Source organism: Salvelinus namaycush, chromosome 16, assembly GCF_016432855.1.
Source record: "Salvelinus namaycush isolate Seneca chromosome 16, SaNama_1.0, whole genome shotgun sequence".
Classification (NCBI taxonomy): Eukaryota; Metazoa; Chordata; class Actinopteri; order Salmoniformes; family Salmonidae; genus Salvelinus; species Salvelinus namaycush.
The window spans coordinates 11274948-11299534 of NC_052322.1; the positions used below are offsets into that span (position 1 = coordinate 11274948).

General features: G+C 42.6%; 1 protein-coding gene across 1 annotated transcript in view; it reads left to right on the top strand.

Annotated features, from left to right (window-relative positions):
- Nucleotides 1–24587, top strand: part of LOC120060925 (plexin-B1-like) — a 61585-nt gene that overhangs the window by 7923 nt on the left and 29075 nt on the right. The window lies entirely within an intron of this gene.

Here is a 24587-nt window from a genome sequence, read left to right on the forward strand (position 1 = left end):
CTCCTTCCGGTACCCTGCCCTGCACCTTAGAGACTGCTGCCCTATGTACGTAGTCATTGAACACTGGTCACTTTAATAATGTTTACATATTGTTCTACCCACTTCATATGTATATACTCTATTCTAATCAAGGCTCATCCTATATAACTACTGCTGTACACACCTTTCTTTTCATATACTGTCCATTCATACCATTATATAAATGTATTTTATATTTATATTCTGGACTATGACATTGCTCGTTCTGATATTTTGGGGATTTGTGTGTTGTTTTATACTGTTAGGTGTTACTGCACTGTGGGAGCTAGAAACATAAGCATTTCGCTGCACCTGTGACAACATCTGCAAAATATGTGTACGAGACAAATGCAATTTTGATTTGAAAAGATCAAACGTTGAAGGCACTAGGACCTCTCAGACGGACAAAATAAAAAAACTTCATCAGCGGCTGCCGTTCAATCTTGCTTTGTGACAATTTTTTTACAAGCAATAGAAGGGAGGCTGTCATCTACAGGATAGATATACTTGATTGATAAGTGAAATGTTTAAAGGATACTTTGGGATTTTGACAGTGAGGCCTTTTATCTACTTCCACAGCCTCCAATGAACTCGTGGATACCACGAAAGTTAAAGTTTAAGTTTCAATGTTACATACACATGTACAGTGAAATGTCTTTCTTGGAGACACAAAGCCCAACAATGCAATAATCAATAACGATGTATTAATGGAAAACAAAAAAACACGTGAAATAAGAGATACAGTAAGTAAGCATACCATATACAGGAAATATTTAAAGTCAGTTCCAATACCATATTTACATGTGCAGGGATACTGGAGTGATGGAGGTAGATATGTATAGGGGTGAGGTGACTAGGCAACAGGATATAAGATAAACAAAGTAGCAGCAGCTTGCATGTGAGTGGGTGCAGGTGTGTAGAGTCAGTGAAAATGTATGTGCATATTATCTGTGAGTGAGAAAATGATGGAGTGAGTGTTTGTGCGTGTTGGCGTGACAGTGTGAGTGTGTAGGGCTCTGTGAGTGTGCATAGAGACAGTGCAAATACTGAAATAAAAGGTCAAACTCGGTCCGTGTAGCTATTTTGTTAGCTATTTATCAGTCGTATTGCTTGGGGATCGAAGCTGTTCAAGAGCCTATTGGTGTCAGACTTGAAGCACCGGTACCTCTTGTCGTGCATCTTTGACGATTTTCCGGGCCTTCTTTTCACACCGCCTGATATAGAGGTCCTGGATGGCAGTGAGCTTGGCCCCAGTAAAATACTGGGCTGTCTGCAGAACCCTCTGTAGTGCCATGCGATCCATGGTGGTGCTATTGCAGTGATGCTATTGCTATTGCAGTGATGCAGTCGGTCAATATGCTCTCAATGGTACAGCTGTAGAACCTTTTCAGGATTTAAGGGCCTATGACTAACTTTTTCAACCTCCTGAGGGGGAAGAGGCACTTTCGCGCCTTCTTCATGAATGTGCGTGTGTGTTGGAACCATTTTAATTATTTTGTGATTTGGACACAGAGGAACTTGAAGCTGTCTACCTGCTCCACTGCTGACCTGTCAATGTGTATGGAGGCATGCCCCCCCCCCCCTGTTTCCTGTAGTCCCCAATCAGCTCCTTGGTCTTGCTGACGTTGAGGGAGGGTTTGTTGCTCCGGCACCACACTGTCAGGGCACTGACCTCCTCCTTGTAGGGTGACTCATCGTCGCCGGTGATCAGGCCTACCACTCCTGTTGTCAGCGAACTTGATAATGGGGTTAGTCGTGCGTGGCCACATGGTCATGAGTGAACAAGAAGTACAGGAGGGGACTAAGCACACACCCCCTGTGGGGCCCCTGTGATAAGGGTCAGCGTGGTGGAGGTGAGGTTGCCTACCCTCACCTCCTGGGGTCAGCACGTTAGAAAGTCCAGGATCCAGTTGCAGAGGGAGGTGTTCAGACCCAGAGTCCTAAGCTTGGTGATGAGCTTGGAGGGGATAATGGTGTTTAACGCTGAGATGTAGGCAAGGAACAGCATTCTCACAGGTATTCCTCTTATTTAGGTGGGAGAGGGAAGTGTGGAGAGCAATTAAGATTGCGTCATCGATTGATCTGTTGGGGCTGTATGCAAATTGGAGTGGATCTAGGGTGGCTCGATGTTGTCAAAGCGTGCATAAAATGCATTGAGTTCGTCTTGTAGAGAGGCATCGTTGGGCAGATCAGGGTTGGGTCTTCCTTTGTAATCCGTAAATGACTGTAACCCCTGCCACGTGTTGGGCGTCGGAGCCTGTGTAATATGATTCCACCTTATTCCTATATTGTCCTTTTGCTCGTTTGATGATTCTGCGGAGGTCATAGCAGGCCTTCTTGTACTTATTCCTGTCTTCGGCCGTAGCATCAGGGTTGTCTGCGATAGCTCTGTGTTCAGTAGCCCTGCTCTTTAGTTTAGCGCCAACCTCTGTGTTAATCCAGGGCATTTGATTGGGGAAGAAGCGAACCCTCACCGTGGGTACAACGTCGTCGATGCATTTTCTAATGAAGCCTGTTGCTAACTAGTGCTAGCGTAATTGCTAACTATTGTGCGAATGTTTGCGAAACTACCTCTAGCTTCCTTCATACTGAACACAGAGACAAATGGTAAACAGAAGTTAATCTGACTCTGGGAAGTATCCCTTTAATGATGTAGGCTAACCCTTTTGCTTTTCTCAACATGAGAACAAGCTGACCGAGGGGTGAGTTGTTGGCACTTTTGAAACAGGATGCTTACTGTATGAGTAGGGGGTTTCCCAGAGTGACAGTTGCAAACCAGTATGTTCTGAGATAATAAAAAGTAACTGCTCACATGTAACATGAGCATTAATGGAATTTAGGGATTTTTTTCGCTCTGGCCAGCTGGTCTAGCCATTTCTCCTCATCCTACTCCGACTGGTCGTGTAGACCTGTATTCTAGGCCCCAGAGACATAGACTATTGACTATTGGATTGGTGGAGATCCCAAGCCACAGTCTCAGTTCAGCATGGCAAAGGGGATTGACACTTGTCTTCCTCTGACGCAACAGTAGATGTACCTAAAGTAATTATTCTCACAGTGGAACAAACACTAGCCTAGATGACAGAGACTTGACAATAGGGAGAGAGTGGGTCAAATAACTCCAAGCATATCTAGACAGAAGGACATCTTATAGTAATCTCCTTTAAAAAAATATTTTCGCGTGATATGGGCATCTTGAGGTTGGGGGATGGTTGGAAGATCTGAGAGGTCAAGGATTGGAAGGAGGTATTTGGGGCGTCCACCCCATCAATCACTCTAGCAGCAGCTGCTCTTCCCTTATGATGCATTCTTGTGCTGCAGGGTGTGGTTTTATGATCTGCCGGGGTGTGGGAGGTTGACAAGGGGGCACCACTCTGGACATACTGCTCAGAACATCACTGTGAGAAAATGAAGGAATATTACAAAAGATTTACATGGTGAAAGTATATAAAGTATTTTAACTGTTTAAAACCACAATGTGACTATCATAGGTAACTATGACGAACATACTGTACATCCTGCTGTTTTGGTAATTACATCTTTCAGCCAGACCTGTAGCTTGATGCACTGCACAGGTTGAGTGTACTGTACAGTTGCCGTATGCCGATCTCAGAAGCTGCCGACTCGTTGACTGCTCTGCATTACATCACTAAGCCCACCCAGGATGGAATATTCATTAGCTAATGCTAACGCGTGTGAAAGCCCTGCATAGTTTCCCTTATTTTTTTAGGTAAAAGTTTCTCTCTTTATGTCCTTATCTGCTTTCATGTCTCGCCTCTTTCTTGCAAGTCACTGTGGAGGTTGGAACACACTCCGGCTGCTGATCCTCCTCTGAGGCTGTGCCCATTTGATTTGGCTTCCTAATAAATACCCCTTTTCATTAGTGGTAAGCAGCTTCTGTGTTGTGCTTACCAATGATAAGCTTTTCCATTTCCTGACTAAGCTAGGGACAGTGCTGATGGTCATTACCCTCAATAGGGTCTGGTGGACTGGGTTGAAGATGAGCACTGTCTGGATACCAAGTTACTGCCTTTTTTTAGTTCTTTCCCTGGCCTTTGGAAACAGGTGATGTTAGAGCCTGAGGAAACAAGGACGGTCACAGCAAACACCAACAGCTGTCAGATAGGTTAACAGAACATTGTTTTGTAAAAACATATCCCCATGGGCTGTTTTTCCACTCTATTTTGGTGTCATCACATTGTATGCTGTTTTCCATCAAGGCCTTAAAGGCTGTTCAAGTTCTATAGTGAATGTCAATTGATAATGTCCCTGCGATCCACCTTGACACTTAATGTATAAAAAATAAACGTAATTTAATTTTAAGTGTCGTAGTCTGCTGAAAATTCCCCCTTTATCATAGCTCTTTGCAGTCCCATGGGAAGCCCCAGATATGGAGGGTGTGGTTATTGTGCAGTAACATGGCAACCTCCCTCCCTCCCTCTGGACACTTGCCTGTGAGCCCAGCTCAGCTATGCAAGTTATTTCAATCACAGTTGTTAGCATTCCCTTGCTAAACGACATGCCAGTAGAACCTTGTGGTCCCAACTGGAACCTGGCATGACTGACAAATGGTGTTTATGCAGTATGGCATCAAATGTTCAGATAATAAATGATACATTATTGTACAAGTAATGACTAAAACCAGCCTAAAACCAGTTGATTGATTAAACAAACCTCCAAGCATCTTATCCCTCTGCCAATCGAGTTAATGCATATGGGATTACTGTACTTGAACAGAGGGGTGTATTGCGAAGTCAGCTTGGCTTCTCACAAGTTCTGTTTCTCATCTTTATTAGCAGTGAAGGGGATTTGGAGAGAGTCTGGGTAGATCCTAGATAGGGGATCGCTTTAATCCCCTTTACCTCAGACAATGAGATTGAGGAAGAGGAAATATGCACAGTAAACAAAAGTTAAGGACTATAGTCATGTTTGACGGTTCTGTTAGATCCTCCTCATCAAATATGTGCCCTGTGGCTCGGTATCGGAATAAAATGCTAATATTCAAATGTAACTTTCTACCTTGCTTCTCCTAAGTTGTTTTGGAGGGCTGTTTCAGTATCGTCATTGCTATTTAGACTCTCAAGAGTTTCTTGTTTGGATGTTAGTTAAATCCCTTGTCCCTTAATTTAAGGAAAATGCTAAAGAAGTGTAATGCATTAAAGTTGAACTCAGCCTTGACTTTAAAGATTAGACCACAGGGCTGGCCTCCCAGTCTTGATGCTCAGCCCAATACGCTATGCAAGTGACGCGCTCCTAAGTCATACTTCCGTGTTCATGTCCCTTGTCTTTTTGAATGGGCTTGACGATGATCTCATAAATTTCATGAAAACACAGTCATATAATATAACAATTATGTTCTTGTTTGTTTATGAATTTACTTGTGCCAGATGCCTTTCATGAAGTTTTGGCACTAAAAAGCCTACAAAAGTTCAAAAACTGAAAGGCTACTTGCTGTGTCATTTTGCATTGCGTGTATGTCCCAAACTGGTTACCGTCTCTAGGATATTTGGGTCACCAATAACTGCCTTTTTTTTAGAGTATGGCGTGCCAGTTTGTTTAGACATTAGAAGGGAAAACTCGGCAACAAGGAAAGCAAGATAAATATTTTGGTTATTTGAACCTTTTTATTTTTAATCTTTGCATGCTTTGAACGATGTTGACCTTAGGTCTCAGTCAAAGGCAAGTAATTGGCTTCACAAAACATTCCCTTTTGATCTCAAAATAATGAATGACATGGTTTTTCTGAAATGTCCACATAGTTAAACAGACCAGGGACGATAATGCTGATATCTATCTATGTAATGCACATGAATGTGCAGTAATGGCGTGTATTCAGAGGACACGTTCAGAGACCAAACCAGAGCCATTATGGTAGGAACAGAGTAGAGCGGATGGCACGAGATGCTTGTACTTACATTGACAGTAAATAACCTCAAATCGAAGAATTAGATCATAATTCCAATAAAGAAGCTCACAGTATCTTGATCCCAAAATTCAAGATGCTTGTTTAATGTTTACCAGATGTCATTAAATTGATTATTCAACTAAAGTTTCTAATATTGCTAGTAGGCCTTAGACAAAACTATTCCATAGAAGTAACATTCTTCATTATATTTAGCCTATTCTTCAAATTGTGTTAAAGGTTAGTTTCACTCAGACCGTGGTGAATAAGCAGATGCGTAGTCCTTTTCTTTGTATTGAACCTGAGGAGTGGCTTTAAATTACAACAATCTCTGGTTGAAACCTAGCTACGTCTCAGACCAATGGAAGATGCCTTCTGCCAAGCATCCCTACTTAGTGGGCTCTGAGACTGACTGCCTAGTGTTCTATCAAATGGCAAGTATTGGAATTTCTGTCTGTTGAACTTTGTAATTTAGTAGAGGATCTTGGCCAAGAAGGCCGTGCTGTTTGTTCCAGTTCTATAGTCAGCAGAGAGTAAAAAATGTAGCGTTGTTTTGACCACTGCAAGCGACTCTGTAGGCCTACAGCCAATTCAATCAGATCTTGGTAACACAAACACGTATTCTATTTCTGTGCGCTTGTGAGCATACATTTGCATTATGTTCTGTATGCATCGCCTGTCATTTGATTCCTGAGAGTCTTGTCTATGTATGCCTCTGTCCAGGGATCTACTCAGTCACAGCACCTTCATTCATCAGTCTACCCTTTATTGTAAAGTTTTCTTGGGCACTCTTGAGCGGAAGTCAAGTTGTGGTAGTGGGGTAAAGAAACAAAGGAGATTGTATTTTTCTAATTCGGTAGCTAGGTCTAGAAAACACACATTTTCCTTAGAACCTACAGTATTAGAGTAGACCACACAGTCTTTGTGTGGGGAAAGTGAGACAAACAAAACAAACATCCTCAAGCTCAGTCTAATACTTTGAGCGCCTCTCCCCTCTCTCTGTCATTGTTCAGTCACAGCTTTGCTGCTTGCTTTTCCATGTATACTGAACAAAAATATAAACGCAACATGTCAAGTGTTGATCCCAAGTTTCATGAGCTGAAATAAAAGATCCCAGAAATGTTCCGTATGCACAAAAAGGTTATTTTTCTTAAATTGTGCACATCCCTGTTAGTGAGCATTTCTCCTTTGCCAAGATAATCCATCCACCTGACAGGTGTGGCATATCAAGAAGCTGATTAAGCGGCATGATCCTTACACATGTGCACGTTGTGCTGGGGGACAATTAAAGGCCACTCTAAAATGTGCAGTTTTGTCATACATCACAATGCTACAGATGTCTCATGTTTTGAGGAAGCGTGCAATTGTCATGCTGACTGCAGGAATGTCCACCAGAGCTGTTGCCAGAGAATTGAATATTAATTTCTCTACCATAAGCCACCTCCAACGTTGTTTTAGAGAATTTGGCAGTACGTCCAACCGGCCTCACAACCGCGGACCACGTGTAACCATGCCAGCCCAGGATTGTTTGAGGCCAGCCACCCGGACAGCTAATGAAACTGTGGGTTTGCACAACCGAAGAATTTCTGCACAAACTGTTGTCCTCACCAGGGTCTTGACCTGACTGCAGTTCAACGTCGTAACTGACTTCAGTGGGCAAATGCTCACATTTGATGGCCACTGGCACGCTGGAGAAGTATGTTCTTCATCGATGAATCCTGGTTTCAACTGTCTTGGGCAGCATGGCAGTATGGCATCGTGTGGGTGAGCAGTTTGCTGATGTCAACAGAGTGAACAGAGTGCCCCATGGTGGCGGTGGGGTTATAGTATGGGCAGGCATAAGCTATGGACAACGAACACAATTGCATTTTATCGATGGCAATTTGAATGCACAGAGATACCGTGACGAGATCCTGTGGCCCATTGTCATGCCATTAATTTGCCACCATCACCTCATGTTTCGGCATGATAAATACACGGCCCCATGTCGCAAGGATCTGTACACAATTTCTGGAAGCTGATTCCATGGCCTGCATACTCACCAGACATGTCACCCATTTGAGCATGTTCGGGATGCTCTGGATCAACGTGTACGTCAGCGTATTCCAGTTCCCGCCAATATCCAGCAACTTCGCACAGCCATTGAAGAGGAGTGGGACAACCTTCCACAGGCCACAATCAACAAACAGCCTGATCAACTCTATGTGAAGGAGATGTGTCGAGCTACATGAGGCAAATGGTGGTCACACCAGATACTGACTGGTTTTCTGATCCACGACCCTACCTTTTTTTTTTAAGGTATCTGTGACCAACCAATGCATATCTGTATTCCCAGTCATGTGAAATCCTTAGGTTAGGGCCTAATTTATTTATATAAATCAGTAAAATCTTTTAAATGTCAGCTCTCATCTGCAACATTGTGTTTTCTGTGAGGATGTGATATGGGTCAAACTGAGTTGTTTGCAATAACTTAAGTCATTAGTTAGAAAACATCCATGTCAATGAAAAGACAATGTCCCATGTGTTCTCTTTTTGAGACTCGCAGTGTTAGCTCAGGGAATTGTGTGTTATTTACCGTTGTAATTGCTGCTGTTAAGAAAGAGGCTAGCCTCAAACCAGCAACTTGGGTATAAGATGACAGCATTTGAAGCTTTTACTGTTTTTTTCTTAGCACAATAATTATATAGGCTTACTACCACAACACTACTAAAGACTGGAGCAGCCATTTTTAAGTCTGTCTTGGCCTGTCCTCTTGATGTACAGTCATGTTGTCTGGATGCTTCGGGGCTTATGAAGTTGGAAATGTGATCCAAGGACATAATTAAGTGGTAAACTGCATCTGCTCATCTTCATATACCTCTGTAATTCTACTTATAATTGATTGCAACGGTTATTAAAACTTCAATTGAATCAGCAATTCAACTTCATCTAAATACACGGAACAAAATTTAAAAAAATACTCAAATATACAGAAAGTACTTTAAATCCTAGATACTCAAATACCTGTTTTTGAACCCAGGTCTAATTCTACAACATTTAACCCGAGCTAAGAGTTTCCATATCACTTTGAGGCAGCACTAATTTCACACATGGTAACAGATTTAACTTTAAACTTTTCCACAGCTTGCTGCGTATTGCCATTTTTAGACTTTGAATTACATTTTGGAGACGTCTGACATTAGCAAACATGGCAAAGTGGAGCCTATTGGACAAGCATAGCTGGCGACGTGAAATCCCACCTCCAGCAAGAGGATATGTTGCCAGACGCCTCAAAGAAATCTGATTTGCCATTGTACATTTACTGTACATGCTGATGCTGTAGCCTGCAAGCATTGTGACCACACAGTAGCTCCATACAATCCATCCATTGTGGCAACAGTCTGCTAACCAGGAGGAGTGTTCTCTGTGTTTATACAGATGAGCCTCCCCGCATTGCGCTCCCTACAAGCAGCCCTGGCAGCATATTGTTTTAATATCTCGCTTTCAGCTCCATGTGTAATGGCAATTTGAGAAGGAGCACGGCCCACATGGTGGCTGTGTTTTAATTGGGCGCTCCAGGGCATTCAGTGGCCTCTCCTCTCTCTTCTGTTCTGAGACGTGCTGCAGTCTAACCAGGTCTGTTTGTCCAGCTGCTGGATTACCCCCCCCCCCCATCTCCCCCTCCTTATTCTCTTTTTAAATATACGTGCACGCACACACGCATTCACGTGCACACACACTTGCTGAGAGTTTTCCAATCGGCCTTTGTCATGACAAAAATGGGTTCCGTTTTCCCCCTTCACTCAGTGGCATGTCCAAAGGCCATGTTTGTCTGTCTCCCTCGGTCCTTCTCTCCTCCTCTCTCTTTGTGTCTTTCCTTTTCCGGGTGTGCAGTTTGACCCTGGTTGCCCTTGACACATGTGCCTCTAAAAGCTGAACCAATCAATATGGCTCTCAGGGTCCAGTGTCAGATGTCTCCGCTCACTAATTGAATTCAACATTTCAGTTTATGCATGAATGGAGGGGCTATAGGCTAATTTGCAGCATTGTTTTGATTTGGACTTTTTGGTTTGGGAACATAAAATAGTAGGCCTAAGCTATTTCTAAAATGTCTCCAACTCAATCCCAAAAAGTGGATAGAATAATTTGTTTGGAGCCTGAATGTTGCTGACCTGTGAACAGAGGGAATATGTTCATTTTATTTCAGAGAATAAAACTCGCAGAGTCAGGCGGTGTCAGTGTGCAAATTTGTCATCAAGGCAAAGGGTGGCTACTTCGAAGAATCTGAAATATAAAATATATTTTGTTAACTTTTTTGGGGGGGGTTACTACATGATTCCATATGTGTTATTTCATAGTTTTGATGTCTTCACTATTATTCTACAATGTAGAAAATTGTAAAAATAAAGAACCCTGGAATGTGTAGGTGTGTCAACCTTTGACTGTGTGTACGTGTGTGTGTACGTACGCACAGACAGACAGTTGATGTTGGAAGTTTACATACACCTTAGCCAAATACATTTAAACTCCGTTTTTCATAATTTCTGACATTCAGTCCTAGTAAAAATTCCCTGTCTTAGGTCAGTTAGGATCACCACTTTATTTTAAGAATGTGAAATGTCAGAATAATAGTAGAGAGAATGATTCATTTCAGCTTTTATTTATTCCATCACATTCCCAGTGGGTCAGACATTTGCATACACTCAATTAGTATTTGGTGGCATTGCCTTTAAATTGTTTAACTTGGGTAAAAAGTTTCAGGTAGCCTTCCACAATAAGTTGGGTGAATTTTGGCCCATTCCTCCTGACAGAGCAGGTGTAATTGAGTCAGGTTTGTAGGCCTCCTTGCACACACATGCTTTTTCAGTTCTGCCCACACATTTTCTATAGGTTTGAGGTAAGGGCTTTGTGATGGCCACTCCAATACCTTGACTTTGTTGTCCTTAAGCCATTTTGCCACAACTTTGGAAGTGTGCGTGGGATCATTGTCCATTTGGAAGACCCATTTGCGACCAAGCTTTATTTTCCTGACTGATGTTTTGAGATGTTGCTTCAATATATCCACGTAATTTTCCCTCACCATGATGCCATCTATTTTGTGAAGTGCACCAGTCCCTCCTGCAGCAAAGCACCACCACAACATGATGCTGCCACACCTGTGCTTCACGGTTGGGATGGTGTTCTTCAGCTTGCAATCCTCCCCCTTTTCCCTCCAAACATAATGATGGTCATTATGGCCAAACAGTTCTATTTTTGTTTCATCAGACCAGAGGACATGTCTCCAAAAAGTATGATCTTTGTCCCCATGTGCAGTTGCAAACCGTAGTCTTGCTTTTTTATGGCGGTTTTGGAGCAGTGGCTTCTTCCTTGCTGAGCGGCATTTTAGGTTATGTCGATATAGGACTCATTTTACTGTGGATATAGATACTTTTGTACCTGTTTCCACCAGCATCTTCACATGGTCCTTTGCTGTTGTTCTGGCATTGATTTGCACTTTTTGCACCAAAGTATGTTCATCTCTAGGAGACGGAACGTGTCTCCTTCCTGAGCGGTATGACGGCTGCGTGGTTCCATGGTGTTTATACTTGTGTACTATTGTTTGTACAGATGAACGTGGTACCTTCAGGTGTTTTGGAAATTGCTCCCATTGATGAACCAGACTTGTGGAGGTCTACAATTTTATTTTCTGAGGTCTTAGCGGATTTCTTTTGATTATCCCATGATGTCATGCAAAGAGGCACTGAGTTTGAAGGTCTTCAAATACATCCACAGGTACACCTCCAATTGACTCAAATGATGTCAATTAGCCTATCAGAAGCTTCTAAAGCCATGACATAATTTTCTGGAATTTTCCAAGCTGTTAAAGGCACAGTCAACTTAGTGTATGTAAACTTCTGACCCACTGGAATTGTAATACAGTGAATTATAAGTGAAATAATCTGTCTGTAAACAATTGTTGGAAAAATTACTTGTCATGCACAAAGTAGATGTCCTAACCGACTTGCCAAAACTATAGTTTGTTAACAAGAAGTTTGGAGTGGTTGAAAAACTAGTTTTAATGACTCCAACCTAAGTGTATGTAAACTTCCGACTTCAACTGTGTGTATGTAATGTTATGTATGTATGTATGTATACTATCGTTCAAAACTTTGGGGTCACATAGAAATGGCCTTGTTTTTGAAAAAAACATTTGTCCGTTTTTAAAATAACATGAAATTGATCAGAAATACAGTGTAGACATTGTTAATGTTGTAAATGACTACTGTAGCTGGAAACGGCTCATTTTGAATGGAATATGTACATAGGCGTACAGAGGCCCATTATCAGCAACCATCACTCCTGTGTTCCAATGGCACGTTGTTAGCTAATCCAAGTTTATCATTTTAAAAGGCTAATTGATCATTAGAAAACCCTTTTCCAGTTCATAGATTGTGCACGGCGGCTTACAGTTAGTCTACAATTTATTACAGTTAGCCTACAATTTTATAGTGAATTTGCATTTTTGTTTAAATATATTTTCATAATTAATAGCCTGACACACATTACCTTTTTAGCTACCGACTCTCACCACCGTCTTCTTTCGAGAGCTTAGAGAGAGAGGGGGGGGGGCTGTCAACAGTTTAATTTAAAATATGTTTTGTTGTGATGTATCGATGTTCCCGAGCAGATTTCACTTTTGTTTTCCAAATTAAGCACTGGGTAGCTGCAGGAACAGTGTTGGAGAGCCCATGGCATACAGAGTTTGGGTGTACTATCAACTGTCGCCCAGCGAGAGGCTGCATGCTTCTCAAACAGTGGTTGATGCATGGAGTGAAATTAGTGTGTTTATAAGTCCAGGCATTTCTATATGCAATCCCGTGTGAAAGCAGAGCTCTGATGGTTGCCACTAAAAAGAGGAAGTTCCCAACCTTCTACTGCTGATATTTATCAGCTAAAATATTAAGCATTGCTCTGCTATAAAACCAGAGTAGCCAACCCGGAATGATTTAAAAACGAACCTCCGGCCTCCATTCGCTATTCGAGTGCACATAGATTATGTATTTTTCCCCCCTTGCCTCTGTTCCTTCCCATTTGATAATGGGCCTTTTCTAAATTGAAATAAACTTTATATATTAGTAAAGACTAGATTAAATTGAGAATAGTCTGATGGATGAAAATATGCTCATGTGATGAGAGAACAGCGTGTGCGGACTCAGTGCAAGCTTTTTTTGCTACTTTTTCAACTCAATAGTCTATAGTCGCATCTTGCAGCCCATATATGTTTGGATTTCTAAGACATTATAGGGTTTGTATCATTCACAACTAATGTTGCCAATTAACTCTCATATAGGACCTGTTTCAAGTGATTACTTTTACACTCAACAAAGGGAAAGGGGTATACCTAGTCATGCCTTAACATCCACGTCTTCAGTGCCTGGGGAACAGTGGGTTAACTGTCTTGCTCGGGCAGAATGACACATTTTTACATTGTCAGCTCCGGGGTTCGATCCATCAACTTTTCGGTTAGTGGCCCAACGCTCTAACCACAAGGCTACCTGCCGCCCTTCTTCATATGCGCACTCTTTCCGGAATGAGAAAAATATCCTGTTTTATTCAGATAATTTAAATTATATTCTTCTTACTATAAAATAATGGCACATGACTTATAAGCATATCATCTGCTAAATTAACTAGCATGGCGTATAGCCAGATAACATGCAGTAGGCCCACTCATATTCTGTTCTTCTGAAATACATTTTCATGTCATAATGTTTCTTTAGATCTGACTAAAATAATGGATTTATTCTGATGGTGTATATTAAATGGATTTAGAATTGTTTTAAAGTAGATGTTCCAAAGGCACGCTGCATGGCATGTATGCGTGGAGGCCTGGAGATGCTTCATGTATTTGTTAATTAAAGGTCAATTACCAATAGACCGGCAGTCTGCCCTACCCATGAGCCCTGTCATTCCATTTACTGAAACCAGCATCCTAAGCAACCACCGACACCAGACGTCCATGGATGCTGAAAAGTAGTTACAATTTCGTCAATCCATCCTTACCTTCATCTCAATGTCCACAGACGTAATTTTTTGGTACGGTCTGAACCGGCTTTAATTTCAACTTCCACAGATGTTGATTTTTGGACCGGCCTTGATTTGGCCGAAACACAGACGTCCGTGATTGGTTCGAACCGGACCACATTTGAAGCAGCCATAGACATTTGGAAAGCACTGTACAGTAAAGTTTAAAAAAAAGTTTAGCAGAGTACAGTAGAGCACAAAGTAGAGTGCAGTACACATTAGAGCACACGAGTTGAGTACACTATATTCTGTAATGTACAGAACTCTACTGTACTCTGCACTCTAACTCTCTTTCTCTAATGATTGCCTCGCCTGGTTCACCAACTACTTCTCTGATCGAGTTCAGTGTGTCAAATCGGAGGGTCTGTTGTCCGGGCCTCTGGCAGTCTCTATGGGGGTGCCACAGGGTTCAATTCTTGGACCGACTCTCTTCTCTGTATACATCAATGATGTCGCTCTTGCTGCTGGTGAGTCTCTGATCCACCTCTACGCAGACGACACTATTCTGTATACTTCTGACCCTTCTTTGGACACTGTGATAACTAACCTCCAGACGAGCTTCAATGCCGTACAACTCTCCTTCCGTGGCCTCCAACTGCTCTAAAATACAAGTAAAACTAAATGCATGCTCTTCAACCGATCGCTGCCAGCACCTGCCCGCCTGTCCAACATCACTACTCTGGACGGCTCTGACTTAGAATATGTGGACAACTACAAATACCTAGGTGTCTGGTTAGACTGTAAACTCTCCTTCCAGACTCACATCAAACATCTCCAATCCAAAGTTAAATCTAGAATTGGCTTCCTATTCTGCAACAAAGCATCGTTCACTCATGCTGCCAAACATACCCTTGTAAAACTGACCATCCTACCAATCCTCGACTTCGGTGATGTCATTTACAAAATAGCCTCCAAAACCCTACTCAATAAATTGGATGCAGTCTATCACAGTGCCATCCATTTTGTCACCAAAGCCCCATATACTACCCACCACTGCGACCTGTACACTCTCGTTGGCTGGCCCTCGCTTCATACTCGTCGCCAAACCCACTGGCTCCAGGTCATCTACAAGACCCTGCTAGGTAAAGTCCCCCCTTATCTCAGCTCGCTGGTCACCATAGCAGCACCTACCTGTAGCACGCGCTCCAGCAGGTATATCTCTCTGGTCACCCCCAAAACCAATTCTTCCTTTGGCCGCCTCTCCTTCCAGTTCTCTGCTGCCAATGACTGGAACGAACTACAAAAATCTCTGAAATTGGAAACACTTATCTCCCTCACTAGCTTTAAGCACCAGCTGTCAGAGCAGCTCATAGATTACTGCACCTGTACATAGCCCATCTATAATTTAGCCCAAACAACTACCTCTTTACCTACTGTATTTATTTATTTATTTTGCTCCTTTGCACCCCATTATTTCTATCTCTACTTTGCACATTCTTCCACTGCAAACCAACCATTCCAGTGTTTTTACTTGCTATATTGTATTTACTTCGCCACCATGGCCTTTTTATATTTTTATTTATTTATATATATATTTTGTTTGCCTTCACCTCCCTTATCTCACCTCACTTGCTCACATTGTATATAGACTTATTTTTCACTGTATTATTGACTGTATGTTTGTTTTACTCCATGTGTAACTATGTGTTGTTGTATGTGTCGAACTGCTTTGCTTTATCTTGGTCAGGTCGCAATTGTAAATGAGAACGTGTTCTCAACTTGCCTACCTGGTTAAATAAAGGTGAAATAAAATAAAATAAATAAAAATGCTACGCTGTACTTTGTTGTGCAAACTTGTGAAACAGACATCTATGATTGGTTCAAATTTGGTCTTGTTTGGGGGCGGGGGAGCTCATTTAAATAATAGACAAATATGAAAAGGAGGATATTGCATATTTATACCTTTTTCTTTTTTTTTACCAACAGTATTTAGGATACATCATCATGAAGCGAATTACATTCATATCTTTAATTATGCATTTCTGTGTAGTACAGATCAGGGACCCATGATGAAATTCCGTTTGCACAATTCTGTTACTGTGGAATTGCCCATAAGGTGAATCCTCAATCCCTCTGGAGAGAGAAATATATTGTGAAATTCAATGTCACCATCTAGTTCAAGACACGTGGTTTTAAATAATTCAAACAACCTCTGCTAATTTTGGTTAATCAGTCAGTTCCGCTGGGAGGGCATGGCCTAAACAGCTAGCTAATGTTCGCTAGTTAGCTAATTTTCGCTAAGGTTAGCTAGCTAGCAAGATTAATGTGAACCTAACATTAGTACTCGGCTAAGTTAGGTAGCTAGCTAATGTCTGATAACTAACAACTCAGGCACATTTGAAGGCACAGGTCCCTCATCAAAACATGAGCCTATTTGACTACATCAAGGGAAAGGTATTCCCTGAAGGCTGTTCTATTCAGGAACAATGCTTATGGATTGCCAGTAAAGATCTGTGTGGATTAGCTCTGAGTGTCCTGGGGAGGAGGGATTGTGGCTCTGCTTACTAAGCTAATTAATCTCAGTCAGCAGTCTGAGCATCCTCTTTTAATGAAGCTTTCGGTCTGGGTCACGGCACAATTTGGATAATTATTCAGAGATTCAGCAGGATTGCCAACACAGACCTCCCTCTATTGTATTGTAATAGCCGTGGCAAAAACTCTCCATCAGCTCCCTCTCTGCTAATAAGTCCAGACACTGGTATCTACTGCTGGGCTTTCCCCGGAATGCCAGGTTGCATGACTAGCTGCACTGAAAAATAAAGCTGAATGAACACAGGCTTATGTCAGTTTTTTTTTTTTTTTCTGTGTTTATCTACATATTTTCTACAGTGCGTCATACAGTAGGCTATAGATTCTCGGGGCAGTAAAGGCATAAAAGAAAGAGTGTCTTGCTGAGCTAAAATGTTGCTTACAGTAGGTGTTACTTTGGAGAGAGCCGGCCAGGGCAGTGGGGAAGAGGGAGTAGTGGTGTGGAAGAGGAGTGTACCTAACTAACCATCACGTTTCAGTCCCTGTGGAACACTTTAATGCTCTGTTTATCTTTCACTGATCTGGGCACAGCCAAAACCTGACGCACAGCCGGCCACTGCAGCATACCAGAATTTACGGCTATGCTTTGATGTTAGTATCTACAGTATGTAGGGATTTCTGTCGCTGACTGGAACTGACCATGTACGTTTTGCTTGGCCTTTTGTTTGGGTGAACTTTACTCAATGACTTGGTTAATACACCAACGCTGAATTAAACCCTCAGTCAGTCTGGCTGAAACGCATTGAAGCCCATCCACTCCCTCATACTGGCCTGATCAATGATTAATGCAGTCCCCAGGTGTCAGTCCTGTTAGCAGACTGTCTCAGGACCTCAGGGGAGTGAGCTCCTGGTCTGACTCCTCCCAACCCCCATGCTATGTTTCCCAAGGCTGTCTGTAGGAGACTCTCGCTCGCTGTCTCTCTCGCGCTCGCTGTCTCTCTCGCGCTCGCTGTCCCTCTCTCGCTCGCTGTCCGTCTCTCTCTCTGTTGCTCGCGGTCTGTCTCGCTCGCTTTCTCTCTGTCTCGCTCCATCTCCAAGCATCAGAAAGATTGCCTCAATTAAAGGCGCGGCGGGGTTCCCTAAGCCATTATCCATATTAGTGTTGGGTCCATGACTGTGGCCCTCTTAAACAAAGACTTTCTAATGCTCTGTGGTGCGGCTCATTCATAATTATTCTGCTCAGTCTGTTTTAGAACCCTATCTAGTCACAATTTACTAATCGTGTATCGAAATTGCATCAAAAAATCTTTGGTTTTGTTTGTGTTGAAAGATGTCATGGATTTCAGGCAAGATCTTTTCACTGCCTCCTCCTGCAGGTTCCATCCTAGATTTCACCACCCTATTGTCCTCAGGTCATAATTAAACACCTTTGCTTTCAACACAGCAAGCTCTGCACATCAATCATTAATGATTTTCTGTCAGGGTTTAGAGAAAGGGGTTGTGTGCGTCACATGCATGCACTTCTGCTTAAGAGAGAAAGAGTACACTCTATTAACCATTTGACAATTGAAGACCTCCCACTCGTAGAGACCTGCTCTGATTCTCTCCCTCTCCCATTATCTTTTAAATGAAGCTGTCTGTCATTCAGCACACGAACAGAAGGCCACGATAGCTCCCACCTGCCTTGCTCTGCCCAACACCCTTTTTTGGAAAGGCATTGTTTTTGTAGTGATTTTTTGTTGTTGTTGAGAGTTTGACAACAAAAATCAACACACATGTACAGTGCATTCGGAAAGTATTCAGACCCCTTGACTTTTATCCACATTTTGTAATGTTACAGCCTTATTCTACACACAATACCCCATATTGATAAAGCAAAAACAGGTTTTTATACATTTTAGCAAATTTTATACAAATTTCTAAACCAATACCTTATTTACATAAGTATTCAGACCCTTTTCTATGAGACTCGAAATTGAGCTCAGGTGTATCCTGTTCCCATTGATCATCCTTGATGTTTCTACAACTTGATTGGAGTCCACCTATGGTATATTCTATTGATTGGACATGATTTGGAAAGTCACACACCTGTGTGTATATGTAAGGTCCCACAGTTGACAATGCATGTCAGAGCAAAAACCAAGCCATGAGGTCGAATTAATTGTCCGTAGAGCTCCGAGTCAGACAGGATTGTGTCGAGGCACAGATCTGGGGAAGGGTACCAAAAAATGTCTGCAGCATTGAAGGTCCCCAAGAACACAGTGGCCTCCATCATTCTTAAATTTAAGAAGTTTGGAACAACCAAGACTCTTCCTAGAGCTGGCCGCCCGGCCAAACTGAGCAGTCAGGGGAGAAGGGCCTTGGTCAGGTAGATGACCAAGAACCCGATGGTCACTCTGACAAAGCTCCAGAGTTCCTCTGTGGAGATGGGAGAACCTTCCAGAAGGACAACCATCTCAGCAGCACTCCACCAATCAGGCCTTTATGGTAGAGTGGCCAGACGGAAGCCACTCCTCAGTAAAAGGCACATGACAGGCCGCTTGGAGTTTGCAAAATGCACCTTAAGACTCTGACTATGGGAAACACGATTCTCTGGTCTGATCAAACCAAGATTGAACTCTTTGGCCTGAATGCCAAGCGTCACATCTGGTAGAAACTTGGTACCAACCCTACGGTGAAGCATGGAGGTGGTGGCAGCATCATGCTGTGGGGATTTTTTTCAGCGGCAGGGACTGGGAGACTAGTCAGAATCGAGGGAAAGATGAACAGAGCAATGTACAGAGATCCTTGATGATAACCTGCTCCAGAGCGCTCAGGACCTCCAACTGGGGCAAAGGTTCACCTCCCAACAGGACAACGACCCTAAGAGCACACAGCCAAGACGATGCAGGAGTGGCTTCGGGACAAATCTCTGAATGTCCTTGAGTGGCCCAGCCAGAGCCCGGACTTGAATCCGATCGAACATCTCTGAAGAAACCTGAAAATAGCTGTGAAGCGACGCTCCCAATCCAACCTGACAGAGCTTGAGAGGATCTGCAGAGAAGAATGTGAGAAACTCCCCAAATACAGGTGTGTCAAGCTTGTAGCGTCATAGCCAAGAAGACTCAAGGCTGTAAACGCTACCAAAGGTGCTTCAAGAAAGTACTGAGTAAAGGGTCAGAATACTTATGCAAATGTGATACTTCCGTTTTCATTTAATACCTTAGCAAAAATGTCTAAACCCGTTTTTGCTTTGTCATTATGGTGTATTGTGTGTAGATTGATGAGGGGAGAAAAAAAAATATTAAATCAATTTAAGAATAAGGCTGTAACGTAACAATGTGGAAAAAGTCAAGGGGTCTGAATACTTTCCGAATGCACTGTGTATCATAAAATCTGGCCTCGTACGGCGTCTTTCCCATATCAAAACTACCCCTTCACTTTCAGTCACTCCTCGGTGTGGTATTTTTCTCAACAGTGTTATTGAATTATTGCCACCTTGTGAACGGTCGTCGTTCCATCGTGTGTGAGGAGAGTATGTAGTTAACCCTATGGTTAGTGTATTTTCTCCTGAAAACAGGATTACAACGCATTGCAGAGCTTCATGATCATCAGTTTAGATGCATGTTTTTATAGTTTGACCAAAATACCTGGTACATCTGATTGTCACTCTGGGAAAGGAAAGCAGCCCTTTATGAGCAGGACTGATTGCGGTCTTTCTCTGGTCCAAAGGGAAAAGTTCATTTGGAACGCTTCTCACAGTACCTTTTTAACCATTCAGAGTGATTATTTCTGCATGACGTCTCTGGCAACCGATGAAACACATTTGTGATGAAAGTAACAGTCTTTGCATACACTTGTCCTGAACAATCATGCCAATGAGGTAATCTTGCCAAGTTCTCTCTCTTTTGGCTTAGTTACAGACTACTAAAGAGATTTGACTTTAGATCCACCAGCATAAGTTATTGCTTCGGTACGGTATGTGATTCAAACAGAAGCTTTAATTACACTGCCTTAAATACGTTGCTCTGGTTAACCTTGGCAACCCAAGTAGAATGACTGGTTTTACATGTGTCCTGGATAAAATGTCAGACTAGTAAAGAACATTGAAACCCATACTGAAGGTAACTGAGGCTGGTAATTATTCAGATGTATTGTGGTTTGACAGATTTGAACACCTGTAATGAGTGAAGGTACATGTGCACCACGTGTACACACACACACACACACACACACACACACACACACACACACACAGCTTAAAGATCAAAGGGTACAGACTACCACACTAATATTTAATTTCCCTGACCAACAGCCTGTATTTGTTAATGGAGTAGGACAGAAAAGACACACTGTGTGTAACGGCGCTGGCATCACAAGAGCCCCTCTATGAGACTGCCAGGGGGAACACCAATTCAGTCAGCACAGCATTTAAGAGGACCAATCCCAGCTCTTGCTGGGTGATGCTCAGGGGAAAAAGCAGGCATAAATAAATAAGGGAGGGAAAATAAACCAATTTTTTCAGATTTCAAAATGCAGTCATGGAAAGGCTTCACTGTTTTTCTGACTTGATTTACTCTGCAATGATGGTGATTTAAATGTGTACTAATGACAGGTTCACCAAATTGACCCTCTGAAACTGTCTACAGTGATGAACATCACTCTATCCAAAGCACAATTCCTTGGAAATCGGCTAATGTAGACCTAGACTGTATGTCTAGTTGGACAGTAAAGTTGTACAAGCCCAACCTGGCATGATACTAAGCAGAGATGTGCATGTTTCTACATGAAGATAGAAATGTGCCGATCTGACTGGCGTATGTCTACTCAGACTACTTAAGGGCCTATTATAAGTGCTTAATAAATATGATTATTACAATACCACATCAGTCATTGAGGCCTATATTGCCCAGATAAGCTAAAGCTTCTCCATTTTCCATTCCCCAGTAGTGGAGTGTTTTGTTAGGGTATACGCTCCTCCACACTGCTCAAGGCCAGAGCTTGGGAGAAGCCCTCCCTGCCAAGCATTCAGAAAATGCTTGGTATTCTGATAGGTGACTGTGATACCAGTCCCTGAAGGAAGAGGAGAGTGAGTAGTGCAGTGTATCTATGTTCTTATAGGCTTACGTGGGGGGTGGGCTCTGCTGTTGCCTATGTGTTCTTATGAAGAGCTAAGAGCTTCTGGTTCATTTAGTTTCCTCACTCCTCTATTTGCTGTCAGGGGGTCAAAGCCTAGTTGGGATAAGCAAAAATACTCCGCTTTTTTGGGAAAAAAATGATACTATTTTTCAAATGAAACAAAATACCTCTGCTCTCGTTTAAGCTTTTCGAATCGTTTTTAAAATGAGGCTTGTTATTTTCCGTCCATCTCTGTAGATTGTGAGATTACAAAGGGTCGGTAGAAACAAATAGCTTTTGCCTGCACGGCACGTTGGAAATCATTCCTACTGGTGTACCTTTTTGGTTTCGATTATACCATTTTCTTGTCAAGTCAGGGGAATAATTCAGTGCAGCATTAGGGAGCGTTTCTTACCATGACCTCTATTCTTAAATGATAATACCAAGCACCTAACCATTAATTATTTTGTCAGGGAGTGTGAGTGGTTGTACAGTTTCTACTAATTCAAATGCCTATGAGTTGACGCTAGACTTCAGCTCTCCTTTTCATCCAACCACGGGACGTCGTCAAGACAACCACAAATGACAAAGGGCTTTCTCAGTCTATTCAGCGATATGAAAGAGAGGCTGTTTTGTGTGATGGAGATGTGATAGCACATGCAGTGGGTGGTAATGTATGCAGCCAGGGCACAAACACATGAATAAGCATGTTTCGCCACCGCTTCAGCCTCCTGTGATGCCAACACAAAGACATGCATTATCAATATCCTATTGACGTGACACTAAAAGCACCATATGGTCCGAATAAAACATATTGACGCAGTCACAACAATCCTTAATCGCACGTTTCTGTTGTAGCTACTTCGGCTCGACAGAACCGACCCGCTAAATGCCATTTATAACTCACTTGGCAAAAGTCTGTGGCACAGAAACGGGAAAAGAGTGTAAAAAGAAATCAAGCTAGAAATAGAGGAAGAGATTTGAGTTTTGCCTTTGTTCTTTTCTGCGTTCACACGCTCTTCCTGTGTTCAGATTCTGCTGACATCAATCCCCAGTCCAGTAGTTTTGTCTGTAATTTAGTTGGAGCAGTTGGATTCTGTCCTGGTCCTGTACCCACAGCAGTCAGCAGAACCTGACCACCAGACACTTACTGGCCTCTCTTCCTCCCATCATTCACTACCATTCTTCTGAAGGGTCCTTATTTTACAGTAGTGTGGGTTTGAAATGTGTAATTTGATCCAATCTTAATTCACCATATACGTAAGTTTTACACACTACTATATATACGTATGATATAGCCTATGTATGAATACATAATCGTCAACCCCTCCAGAAACCCTTGGAAAGCATTTCAGATGCTTCCATCCATCATTCTTGCAGAATGCTGTCTCTTTACTGTGCCTACAACAGACTTCCATGCTGTATCTATCTTGCGTCACACATGTTTGGGTTGATTTCAGACTCTACTGTCAACTGTACTAAGTTCTTCTGCACCTTGCTTCCCGCTGACAAACCACCTTCAGAAAGGTCTAGGCCTACGTAAGGGGTCCCGTTATAAGCCAGACTGTGTGAAGCTCTTTTTACAAGGAAGTGTCTTTATTCTCCACCCGGTCAGAGAAGCCACTTGGTCAGAGAGGACTGAAAGGGACACTATTCCCACCAACGGCTACACACAGACTCTCTTTTCAACACCGGGGACATTTTTAAAAAGAGGGGAAGAGAGACCCTCTGTGCATTTGTTAGTGGTTTGCTATAGACCTAAAGAAGTGGACGGAACTGGCAGAGGGCCGACGTGTGTGTGTGTGTGTGTACATCCGCCTTTGATATTAGCTTGTTAACATTTTCTTTGTCTACAAACATTTTCTATTCTATACTGTAGAAATCACATCTGTGACTGGCCGCGACTGTTTTTATTCACTACAAAAATACCCTCAAAGTCTGACGATCACACCCTATGCTGTGACATTTTATGTGTTGTGAAACAGAACATCTATGTGTAAGATTAACTGTACTGTAGTTGGTTTCTGCCTCGTAGTCATAAAACGATGAACTATGGTGGCTGTGTGTTCCCCGGAGCCTGTCATAACTCAAGCAGACGGGTACAGTACCATTTGGCTGTGTTCCAGAGGGGGAGATGCCAGGAGCAGCAGAACAATGTCAGGCCTCCAAGCCTAAGGCCGTCTCTCATTCAGACGCCGCATGAAGAATCGCACCCTTGTCTTTTTGGAGGGATTCGCTGTTGACCTCACATTTTTATGGGGTCTTAGCGTTCAGACCCCTGTCACGGATCATTAAGAGTTGAACGTCAAACGTGCACAGCAACCACTTTCAATGATTGATAAACATAGAGGGGAGTCTCGTGGAGCTCAGCGGACTTGGCTGTAGTGTAGTGGGATTGTAAAGCCCCGATCAGACCTCAGTGATGCTGACAGGCTAATAGCCTAGCAGTAGTTATTTATAGGTTCCTTGGACTGCACCAGGGCAGAGCCATGCATTCCAGACACGGCCAATGAACTCTGGAGATTGTTGGCTCTGCATGCCCCTGTTACAGAGCCCCCTCTCCTCCCAAGTTATTGTTTTTATCATTACAACCACTACACTTTACAGTAGTAACAAAGTGCTACATTACTAATTACAATTTGGGTATTTGGCAGACTCTACTTTTCCAGAAGTACTTACATTCAGCTGAATGATCTTGTGAAAGGTCACTACAGCCATGATCAGGAAGGGGAAACGTGATGGATGTAAAAGAAATAATTGAAAATGAGGCTACTTTTCTTTTTTTTTTTTTTTTTTTTTTTAGAAAAGGAATTACTATCGGTTTCCCAGTCCTATACTGCTGCTCCAGTTACTAAGAGGAAGTTCCCATGACGATTGGTCCCCATGCACTATAAATATTGACAATGGGATGTCAGCCGTTCAAAGAGCTGGTGAGGACTGCAGACCAGTAGCATGGCTGTGTTCTCCATTGTTTCCAGGCCTCACAGTGCAGCTGTGTATCACAGGCCAATCGGTCTAGACTGAGACTGAGCATCAAGGACAACAGTGACAGCAATAG